Consider the following 10,996-nt stretch of genomic DNA (forward strand, 5'->3'; position numbering starts at 1 on the left):
AGAGGTTGGACGTGGTGCTTGGGGACATGGTTCAGAGGTGACATTGGTGGTAGGGGAATGGTTGGACCAGATGATCTAGGAGGTCTTTTCCTCCCTTAATGATGCTCTGATTTCTCTGATGCCAGGCACCAAATCAATGCCCAAAAGCAGCTGTGGAAACGAGGATTTCTTTTCTTAGTCCTTGGACAAGTTCAGCTGTGGTTTAAGAGCTGCACGTAGCGGGGGCTAGCCGGCCAGCACAGCGACCCCAGGGCTGCCAGAGGGGTCTCCTGGGGGCAGCAGCTGCCTCTTGCCTGTCCCAACCCCTTGCTGCTCCTCTGCAGCCGTTCACAGGTGCCCACCGTGCTCGTTACCATTTTTCTCCTCCAATTGCATATTTTAACATTTTACTTCTGAAGGCTGGGAGAAAAGCTGCCTGCCATGTTCCAGTTCCCGACACAGGATTGCACTGTTTTACACGCTTTTAAAAGCCTCTGCAGCTCCCCAGCCGTGGTGAGCAGCCCCGAGCCTTGCTGCGTTCCCGTGGGTGCCGCTGCGGTGCCGGAGCCACGCGAGGCCAGCAGCCAGCGCGGGCAGCGGCGGGGTGGCCGCGTGTGGGACCAAAGGACATAAATGATGCCTTTGTTCACAGGACTGAAAATCAATGCGTGGAGGAGGAAAAAAGGCCAAGTGCATTAGCTTGGCAGGCCGAGCCGGCTCCCAGCCTGCCGCTGACTGATAGCAGGTACGCAGCTTTAATTTCCTCCTCGGCTGGCTGCTGCGCCGCAAATCCCCCGCGCGGCGCGGCACCGGCCGGCTGTCAGCTGCTGCACAGCACCAAGGCGTGTTTGTACCCACTGCTCCCAAACACGTCACGGAGCTGCTGGCATTACTGCCCTGCTGCTGCTCCAGCTGAATGAGGGGCGCAGTTTTTCTCCGTGTGCTCACCTGCTTAATTAACCGTGGTCTTGGCACGGCCAGCACCCAGCACCCCGCATTTAGGGGGCTCTGTGCCAAGGCACCTCGCTGGACCTGGGTGCTGCTCAGGGTCCCGCAGGCCTCTGCCATCCTTCCTCCTCCTCTTCTTCCTCCTGCACCTGCTGCAGCCAGCCTGCCTGCCCCTCTCCACAGCTGCTTGCTGTCTTTTCCTTCTCAAAGCCACTTAAAGGGGATTTTAATTGTCAGTCCTGAAGACGCAGGACGGCATTCCCAGGGAGCGGAGAAAACCCTTGAATTCAATGGGGTGAAAGTTGCTTCTTGCAGCCTTTGTGGAGCTTATTCTACAAACTGGGAGGGAAGAGGCAGAGGACTGCAGGAGAAAAGCAAGAAACAGGCTGTGAGTGTGAGCAGCTCCTCTGATTTGGGGGGTTTACCAGCAGCCTGCTGCCGCGCACGGGCATCATTGGCTCACCCAGCAGGGAGGAGCAGCTCTCGCACCCCGTGGCTCTCCCCTCCAGGCAGCAGTCTTAAACTGCCAGTCTTTATCATTTTGACAACCATATACGTAATTACAGCTCTTGACACACCAAATAGGAAGAACACCCCAGACGCTGAAAGGGAAAATCAGCCACGTGTTTTCAAGCTGAGCGTGCTCTCACGGATACGTTTTGGAGTCACAAACTGCTGCAAGCCAGAAGCGAGGGGGGCAACGCCGCTGAGCTGCAGCCGGGGGCTCCCCAAGCAGAGCTCTCCCCCTGCAAGGGGTAGGGCAGCAATCCATGGCCCCGCTGCTCGGGATCCCCAGCTGCAGCTCCACGGGGTGCTGGCACACACACGGGTCCCTGGGGGCGAGGGACAGGGGGACGGGGGTGCCGGCCGCTCGTCCCCACCACGGCTGCACCGTGAGCCTCGCTGCTGCCTCGCCATCGATCGCGCTGCCAACAGCCATGCCAATAACTTTAATTGTTGATAAATGGCAGACATAAAAGCGAGCTATTGTGCTTCTAAAAGAAATTTAATTAAGGGTGAACATAAGGGATTTATCACTTGACAGCTTAGCTGTTCACAGCAGCTGCACATCCAGCCGTCCATCTCCTGCCCCACGGCTGCTCCCAGCCCTGGGAAGAGGGCAGACACCGGGGGCACCGACCCCACCACCACCTCCATGAGGGCCCCAGATACGCACAGAAATGATTTTTTGTGTCTTTGCTAAGCTTTTAATTACAGACAGCCTTTTCTCGGGGATGGACAGTTATGCCTGATTATTTTTCTTAATGCATCTGTTGCATAACCAGGGTTTCCCTCTGCACAGAAACATTTTCTTCACTAATTATTAGATTTCCGCATCCAAAGAGCAAATTAAGGGACATGAATATGCAAATCTGGTGCTTCTAAACAGATACAACCGGAGCTACGTGACGAGGAGATCAAAGATGCACTGACATTTGACTCCCAACTCTTTGCTTTTTTTTTTTTTTTTACTTCCTCTAATTTGTTTGTTTTTTTTTGCACCAGATAGAGGTAAAAATAAACCTGTAAAACATCTGTAAGAAGTTTAGAAATCTATTAAAACTATAGCCACAAGATATAATAATATATAATCGAGTTACAAAAACAAAATCCCAGCTCATCTGTGGGAGTGTTTCAAACTTTGTCCTTTTGGATGCATCCTCCTGTTGCCATGGAAACAGGGCAGGCTGTGGGTTTTCAGCATTTCCAACCCTTTTTAGGGAGCTGTGCACGCTGAGAGCTGCGTCTCTGCTTCTCCTTGCATTCCTCCACTCAGACGATGGCTTTGGGGCAGCAACAGGAGCCAGCTGGGTACCAGTGCTGAGCCACTCTCGTGTTTTCCCAAAGTGACCTGGGATAAGCACACCTGCGTTAGCGTCCTTTTAAGACAATGTCTTAAAGCTATTTTTTTCCTCTCGTCCGTATGCTGAGGATCTCTAATGATATCCTGAATAACTCGTTCAAAATGATGATCTGATGTGGGTTGCCAACAGCTGGTAAATTCCCTTCCTATGAGCACATAAAAGGGAAAGGAAAAACTTGTCTGTAGGAGTAGCAAAGCAATTTGTAAAGGCGCTGTTTGATGTAGAAGTCCCTGAACTGTAACTACTGCTAAAGTACAGCCTACATTTAAGTTTTTACAGGATTAAGTTTTCTTCCATTAGTTTCTACAGCTTCTGCAGAACCAAAAACCCCTCCAGCTGCTTCAGCTCCTGTCCCGAGCACCCCAAGGTGCGCCCGCTGCTGTCCTGAGGCAGGGAGGGACAGAGCCACCACCACGCAGCCGATGGTTTCCTATCGCCTTGAATAGAGGCTTGCTCACAAAACTCAGTAATTGCTTCAAAAACAGGAAGTTAATCCTCGATTAATCTATTTCAAAATTTTCCCGGAAGATTGTTTGGGCTTGGGGTTTCCAACCGGTGCATTTTCCTGGTGGGAAGGGCTCTGTTACCAGCAGTGAGCTTGGAAGGCAATGGGAATTTTTTGCTTTTCAAAGTCACCACCCAAGCTGTCAGTCAACACTGCCATTTGATAAAAGCCTCTAAACTTCCCCAGAAGTGCTGTTCCCCTCCCCCTTTTAATATTTGCCCCATTTCAACCAAACCAGCCACCTCCAAGCACACAAGACATCCCCAACCCACTCACACCTACCAGCCCTGCTGCTGCACTGCCCTTCGCCTGCTTAACACCAGCTACGGACAGGGAGAGCAGCAACACGAGCACGTCTGCCATGGGGAGATGATTTAGCACAGCGGACAGCTTGGGAATGTACTGGATGGCAGAAACTGCACGGCATCACAGATGGCTTCAATTTAGGGCTGTAACTTCACCAAACAAGCCATTTCCACAATTTAAGCCCTTCCAATTTCACTCCTGGGAATCCTGTGGAATAGCAAGAAAAGTAAATTAAAAGAGCTGCCTGCTTTGCTCCCTGAATGGCGCTTGTTTTGCAAATGAGCCCTCCACAGTCCACGCAGGGTCAGCCTTACAGTGAAAAGGATCCTGTGTTGGGGGGCGTGGGCTAGCTCAGAACCCAAAATAACGAGGAAGATCTAATGTGACAGACTCCAGGGAGAATATTTAGGCTTCCAGACCAATTTTGTTAGAAATAAAGTAGGTCAGCAGTGGCTTCTTCCCACATATCACTGCTGGCACACACACCCTCTGTCTGGCAGGCGGCAGGAATCGCCCAGGCTCCCTCAATGGGGCTCCCCACGGTGTACTGGGAGCACTGGGGGTACCCACACGGAGAGGGGGGGAGTCAGCAGCACCCACATTGCTCTGAGCTGGACAGTGGGAGTGCTTCAAGCTGGGCTTTGAGCCTTGGGGCTGCCCAGGCAGGGTGCTGAGCACACGGCAGCATTCCTCAGAGCAATTAAACACAAGGACCTCCAGAGGGCAAAGAAAATGAGGCAACGTTGTAAAGGGGAGAAGGGGGAGAAAAGAGGAAGAACGCCAAATTCCACGCATCAGGAAAAGAGGAATATATTTAACAAATATTCCATTAACTGCCAGCAGGATTATATTTTTCTTAGCACGCAAAAAATGCTAAGGGAGCTTCAAAGGGAGCTTCATGGCAGCTTGGCTGCTCCACTCCCATCTGTGCGGAGCCACATTCAAATTAACAGCTAAGCAAAAATAGTCCCCACCCCAATTAACTCTCCCAGCTCCCTTCCTAAGCCTTCCATTTCTTCTTTTGCTGTTGGTTTGGGGTTGGTTTGGTTTTCCTCCATCCAGCTGGAGGCTTTGAACCCCTCTGCAGCCTCCTGATGTGGGAGCAGGCAGGGGAGGGGAGGGAACCATCCTCACAGCAGTGTTATTTCAGATCATTGTCTCGTTGTAAGCACACACACACAAAAAAAAAAAATACCTTCTTGGCATCCCGGCCTGGATGAAAATTAGGTCAGTGCTACTGGGACAGGCATCATCACAATTACCATGAGCAATTAGAATCGGTATCTTCTCTTAACAAGATGACTCAAAAACAAGCATCAGAAGTGAAATGAGTCTGCAATTGCCAGCTACACATTAATTGATCTGGAGAAGCAAAGGCGGGCACTATTGTGCGCATCACCCTCAGCTGTTTAGAACAGAAGATCAAGCAAAGCAGTGATGGACCAAGCACCGCTATTCAGGGAGTTCCCAAATGCCGTGTTTTCACCCCAGGGGACACTGAAATCCAGCCACAGGCACAAAACCTACCTGGGGAATGACCACTCTGAGGGTCTCTTCTGTTTTTTTCCCCCAGTCTGCATTTCAGGTCAGAGCTGGGGCACTTTGGAGAGCTCCTCACCCTGCTCCAGGTGAGGCATTCTGGCACACGCACCCAGAACTCTGTTGGGGGGCTCTGTCCCTACCTCCCCACACCACAACTGATTCAGCAACTGCTCACTGAAGCTGGAGCTTAAAAGCACTAAAGAGGAAAAAAAAAAAAAAAAAAAGGCAGAAATTTACAAAGCCTCTTTTTATCTAAATTATGTGGCACTTTAGAAGATTAAATATTCTACAAAAGCCTGAAGCCCCCAAGTTATCAGTCTCAAGGAAAAAAATACGAGCTCACCAAAGCTGTGCTGTAGATGTTTTCAGAGTATCGGATGTAATGGATTTCATCATTCTCTTCTACAGATTGAAATAAAACAGTCTTTTCATGCTGAAAGAGAACCAATATTTCATGGAAAATGGTTATTTGTGAAATTATCAAGCAAACCAGCAGAAAACCCCTGGACAAGATTACCCAAGCCTGCAACACTTCTGCGTGTGTTCGGAGTTAATGCCGCAGAGCGCTCGCGGGATCCAGACCCGCTGCCGGCGTTAGCACAGCCTGGGCCCCCTCGCACCCGAGCTCCTGCCAGCAGACACGTGGCCCTGAGTTCCTTTTCACTTTCTTACATTGATTTTTTTATCACGGCACATCTCTCACGGAGTTAATCCTGACTTACACTGCTGTAAACAAGTTCGGAGGCTGGCAGATTATCAGCCCCAGCCTCTCGCAGCTGGAGCGCCAACAAGCTGCCTCCCCAGCGGATCTTCCTGCAGCTGCGGGCGGTTTGATGTGAACAGAGGGAGCACGGGAAGATTCCAGAGCTCTTCTACAAGGATGAAGTGCAGGTGACGTTGCAGCTCACAGACCCTGGGGACTTACAGGGCTTGGCTATGGCCGTGCCCCCCGCTGCCCGCTCCTTTCCCACAAGGGCGCACACGTGGAGGCAGCCAGGAGCTGATCCTTCGCCCGTTCCTTTCCCTGACTGCTGGTGTGGTGACAGCTCTCCTGCAGGCCACTGCTGCTTCCAGCCTCCCGCTGCTCTTCACGCACCACTGCAAGTCAGCACGGGGCTGCCAACTACTGCTGAAAGGCAAAATTGGGGAACAAAGGGATTGCGCAGAGCGGGCGTGGAGATGGGGAAACTGAGGGCTTGCTGCGCTCATCCCCGAGGAAGCCACAACCTTGGAAAAGGAGCAAGGAGAAGAGCAAGGGTGCTGCTGTGCACAGAAGGATGAGGACGTGGGCAGGAGCCCATGTGCCAAGGGTGGACAGCAGGAGCCACAGAGGATTTCCCTGCACATGCAGCATCCCACCGAGAGGCGGGCACCCACAGAGGTGCTCCAAGCCCCAGTGCACCCATGCTGAAGGTGCCTTCCCAGTTGCCAGTTCTTACTAGTATTGTACTGAGAATAAAGCCGCACGTCTCTCTGTATCTAATTGCAGTAGGGAGAAGTCATTGCTGCTCTGGAACAACTATTTGTGCTGTCCCCACATTGCTTTCAGGGCCCCTCGCCTGCCAGTGTCAGACAGAGCAGTTAGCGAACACCCAGGCAAGGCAGTGACACAGCTGATGCTTATTTGGATAAAGCAACGTGCTGCTAGCCTAAAGGTGACCACATGCCAATCCATCTTCTTCACTTGATGGAATTAAATGCACAAAGCCCTGTGTATTACACAGAGATCAATAAAACCACGGTGCCAAGAAGAAATACGTTACCATTTGCCACACACAAAACAGACTCCATCCGAGTAAACCTTCAGACCCTTAGCTTCTAGTATCATTTGAGCCTGTCAGGTTTTAATCTTCACAGATAATGACAAATCCCCCAATAAAGTATCTATCAGTCACCACCAGCAGCCCCAACACATCAGGCTTAGAGTTAATGGCACAAGCCAGGTCTCTGCTGGCAGCGGGGGCTCCGTGCTGCTGCACCCCACATCCCCACGGGACACCTCCACCCTGGGGGCCACCAGGGTGCAGCCAGACCCTGCTGCCCCTCTCTGACCTTCACTGTGACTGCAGAGCCCGGTGTGCCCACAACCTGGCAGGGATGCTAATTTGGGCTTTTATAAGCCCTGCTCTGCTCCGCCCGGCCGGCTGCAAACAGCCACCTTAATGAGCTACAGCCATCCACCTGCTGCTGCTGCACATCAAGGTGCTTTTATCCCATCCATAATCCTCGGTAAATATTTAGAAGCAGGGGGGGAACTTACAAGAAACTCCAGTGAGCTCCCTGCCAGAAGGAGCTGCTGGCTGGCGTGGCCATCCCAGGCTCTGAATGCACTTGGCTGTTTCTTTGCCCGTGATCTGTGCCAGCCCAGCCTCTGCTAATAAGTAATTAGGAGATAATTAACATTTGTAGCATACAGTGGGAAACATCTGGGCCTGATAATGTATGAGGAACCTTCGAGGGTGATTAATGGGGTCTGGAGAAAGGAGAGCAGTGGGCGGCCCAGCAGAGCACCTTGCTGGAGGGGACAGGCGGGGACAGCCCAGGGGATGCTCCGGCCGGTGGCCGTGGTGATGCCACCTCTCCAAAATCACCAGTGGGAGCACGGGGCCATCCTCTCGGGAAGAGCATTTCCCAACTGGGAGCTGGTGCTCAGGAGCCATCCAGACTCAGAGGAAAAGCAGAGGGCACTTCGCAGAGCTAGAATTTATTTCAGATGGCTCCTACTTAATTAAGTATTTCATTTGCATAACCTTACACAGTTAGTCACTTCTGTCATAATGAAATTCAGCCATGTGCAAACAGTTAGAAAAAATAACATACATAACTCAAACTTATGTTTGTTGTAAAAATGGTTTTACACGATGCGGTTAAATAGGCCTGACGTATAGCCCAGAACCGTCTTTCCTCCCCCTTTAAATAGAGAAATAAATCTCCACATCGATTTTTAAGGAAATTATTTCAAATTTTCTGGGCTTCATTGGTTTCTCTTTGGCAAAATTCTGTTTCTATCTGATTTCCCCACCGCAAAGATCTGAAGTGAAGGGTGAACTATGGGGCTTCCAACAATAACTTACAAATTTATTTCCTTGTAAATTATGAAAAGGCCAAGCCAACGGCATGTCAAGGGGTCCTTAAGGCCTAATGTAACCTTATTAAACCCTTCTCTTGGACTTAAAGGTTACCTGTGTTCAATCTCAGCCTCTTCTGCCTTTTAGGCAGCAGCATACGTGTTGAATAATGAAGAGAAGAACCCAAAAATGCACACGCACATATATGTATTTTTAGAGCAGCTTTGACCTTCTGCAGCTTGCCTCTTCCCCCGATGTGACACCACGAGGAATATCCTCGGTGACACCGTTCAGGTGCCATGAGCAGGCACTGCCTGGGCTCTGCCTGTCCAGGCTGCACGCGGGTACTTCTCGTGGCTCGAGAGGAGTGATTTAAAATGTCTATAAATACCCAGGAAGGTAAATGCATTAACCTTATCTTGATTCTGGAGTGTAATTACATAAAGTCTGGCTCCCAAGTAAATTAGTACATTAATAACTATTTTGTTCCTGTAATTACTATCATCTCTTAGATCTTACAGCTATTTGCTAGCTCGGGCGCGTGCACTCGCAAGGGCGCTGCTGCTGCCACAACACGGCACCGCGTGCCATGCTCCAGGGGCACCGCGTGGGCCACGTGCCTTCGCTCAATGCACAGACACCCAGGAAACCCATTTTCAGTCCATGAAGATGATTCACGGCTTAAATAAAGGCACTGCATATGACTAAACCTGATTCTCCTCGGGAGAAAGTCCCCACCTGGAGATAAGCCCTCCTGCTTGCAGAGCTCCTTGGAGCCGGCACGGATGGGCTCGGACTTGTGGGAATAACTTAACTGAAAGCCTGCTCCAGACATATGTGTACAAAGGAAATAAAAAGCGAGTGATATACTGGTGCCTGGTGATACATTGAAATAACGGGCACCGGCAATGACAAGGAAACATATAGCCAGGAGAGGAGACGCTATTTTTCACGAGGTGCAGACACCGGGAACAAGGAGAGGTCCCGGGAACCCATCCAAAGCTGACCGGGGAGCGAGCTGCATTCATCACGCACGGACACAGCTCCCGGCACGGCCACGGACGTGGGCTGAGCAGAGCAGAGGTGGCCCTGGGGACAAGCAGTGACCTGGGGGACGCACACGAGGAGCAGCAGGGCTGGGTGCGGAGCCAAAGGGTGCCCCCAGCCCCTCGGGACCACCCCGGGACCGTGCCCTCCATCGGCTGGGAGGAAGCATTGAGGAAGCAGCACCCGCTTTGATCTCCATGGAAACCCGAGCCCGAGCTGCAGGGAAAGCTTTAATTTGAAGTGCTTATTTGGCTGAGACCCTGGGAATAATCAACAGGAGATTAGACGCATTAAGAACCAGCAGGGGTGGGATGTTTCTCAGAAAATGGGTGCCAAAAGAGTATCTGATACGATTAGGCTTAAAAACCTGCCACTGAAAGGCACTGCGCGGAGCAGGGCGAGCCAGTCGCAGCAAATGATTTATTTTATTAATTTAGCCCCTCTTTTCTGTAGGCAAATTATCCATGAAGAGCCTTTGATTTTCCTGAATTTGTTCGTTAATACGAAGCGAGCGGGCAGACGGCACACGTGGGCACAGTTCAGCGCGGCTGCCCACTGGGGTCGGTCAAACCAAACCCCACCGCTGCCGCCAAGCTGCAGGGGTCCCATGCCCAGCACCCTTCAGAGACCCCTGGCCTCTGGCCCTGCAGCCAGAAAAACCCCTGACAACAGCTCTTCTCAATAAATAGGTCTCAGGTTTTGGGGCAAACATTTCCTCCCCAGTCCCTGTGCAACCAACTTGCATGGCTTTACCAGTGCCCAGAGCCTCCCCAGCCCATGAGGTGGAGGTGTTATCATTTTCCTTCTTGAGTTTCTCCTTTCCCCAGGTTAAATATTTCCCGTTTGCCAGGATCAGAGTTCTGCCTTGGCTCAGATGCCGCAGCATTGGTGGCGCGGGTGCCACCGCATCCACAAAGCCCCTCGGGGCGGGGGGCTCTGCCTGGACTCCCCGCCCTGCAGAAGAGCTGTCAGCAAATAATCCTCGGGATTGCTTATCCCATGGCAGCAGATGTAAATTTTAGCCTCTGTCCCAAAGGGAGTATAAAGCAGCAATAAAGGCGGAGGACTGCTTTTATGATCAATTCTGCTTTACAGCCTTCCTTCGGCAAAGCAAGTTTAACAGTAGGGCACGGCTGTTACGGAGAGCCTGGATGACATTGTTTCAGATGGGAAAAGGTGACTCACTGGAGATGCAAAGAGATTTCCAGCCATAAAAGAGAGGCTGTGATGCTCACCGCTGCGGCGAGGCGTGGGAGCTGCTGCTGCCCCCGGTGCCTCTGGAGACGGCGCCTGCCTTGGACTGCGCACGGTGCCCAGCTGGAGCTGTGGGGGCAAGAAACGGGGCTGGGAGCTGCCCCAAACCCAGCTCCTCCTGCACCTTCCCTGCCATGCACACGCCAGCGAGGGATGGGGACATCCTCCCTAGGGATGCAGCACCAGGACCCATCGTCCCGAGGCCAGGGGAACGGGGCAGAGATGCTCTCGGAGCAGGATTCGTCCCGGCTGGCAGCGCTTCAAGTCCTGCCAGCAGCCACTCGGGCTGTTTGCACAGAGCTGTGCTTTTCAGTAAAACTGCAGGTCTAGGCTTTCTACGGAAGGGAAACACCTTGCTTTGTAGAGAAAATAAAAAAGCCTGAGAGTACAAAATACTCCGTGACATATGGAAATGCACAGTAAAAATAGCTGAGACCTGGCATAGTCTTCTGGCATCTTCCCTCCCCATTTCCCATTCTATT

At 51.7% G+C, this 10,996-nt stretch overlaps 1 long non-coding RNA gene across 8 annotated transcripts; it reads right to left on the minus strand.

The window, feature by feature from the left end:
* Positions 1 to 2,409: 2,409 nt before the first annotated feature.
* On the minus strand, positions 2,410 to 7,529 carry LOC106014361 (uncharacterized). 8 transcript variants are annotated; one of them, XR_001185615.5, is made up of 7 exons: positions 7,198 to 7,321; positions 6,585 to 6,704; positions 5,868 to 6,274; positions 5,489 to 5,578; positions 5,131 to 5,341; positions 3,580 to 3,810; positions 2,410 to 2,937 (listed from the first exon to the last, which is right to left on the minus strand). It is a non-coding gene; the product is annotated as an uncharacterized lncRNA (long non-coding RNA). The 8 variants fall into 8 exon arrangements; XR_002398326.4 differs by lacking the exons at positions 5,131 to 5,341; positions 7,198 to 7,321 and adding an exon at positions 7,406 to 7,523 and having other exon boundaries at positions 5,868 to 6,271; XR_002398323.4 differs by lacking the exons at positions 5,131 to 5,341; positions 7,198 to 7,321 and adding an exon at positions 7,406 to 7,522.
* Positions 7,530 to 10,996: the final 3,467 nt, after the last annotated feature.

Source organism: Anas platyrhynchos, chromosome 22 (assembly GCF_047663525.1).
Source record: "Anas platyrhynchos isolate ZD024472 breed Pekin duck chromosome 22, IASCAAS_PekinDuck_T2T, whole genome shotgun sequence".
Taxonomy (NCBI): domain Eukaryota; kingdom Metazoa; phylum Chordata; class Aves; order Anseriformes; family Anatidae; genus Anas; species Anas platyrhynchos.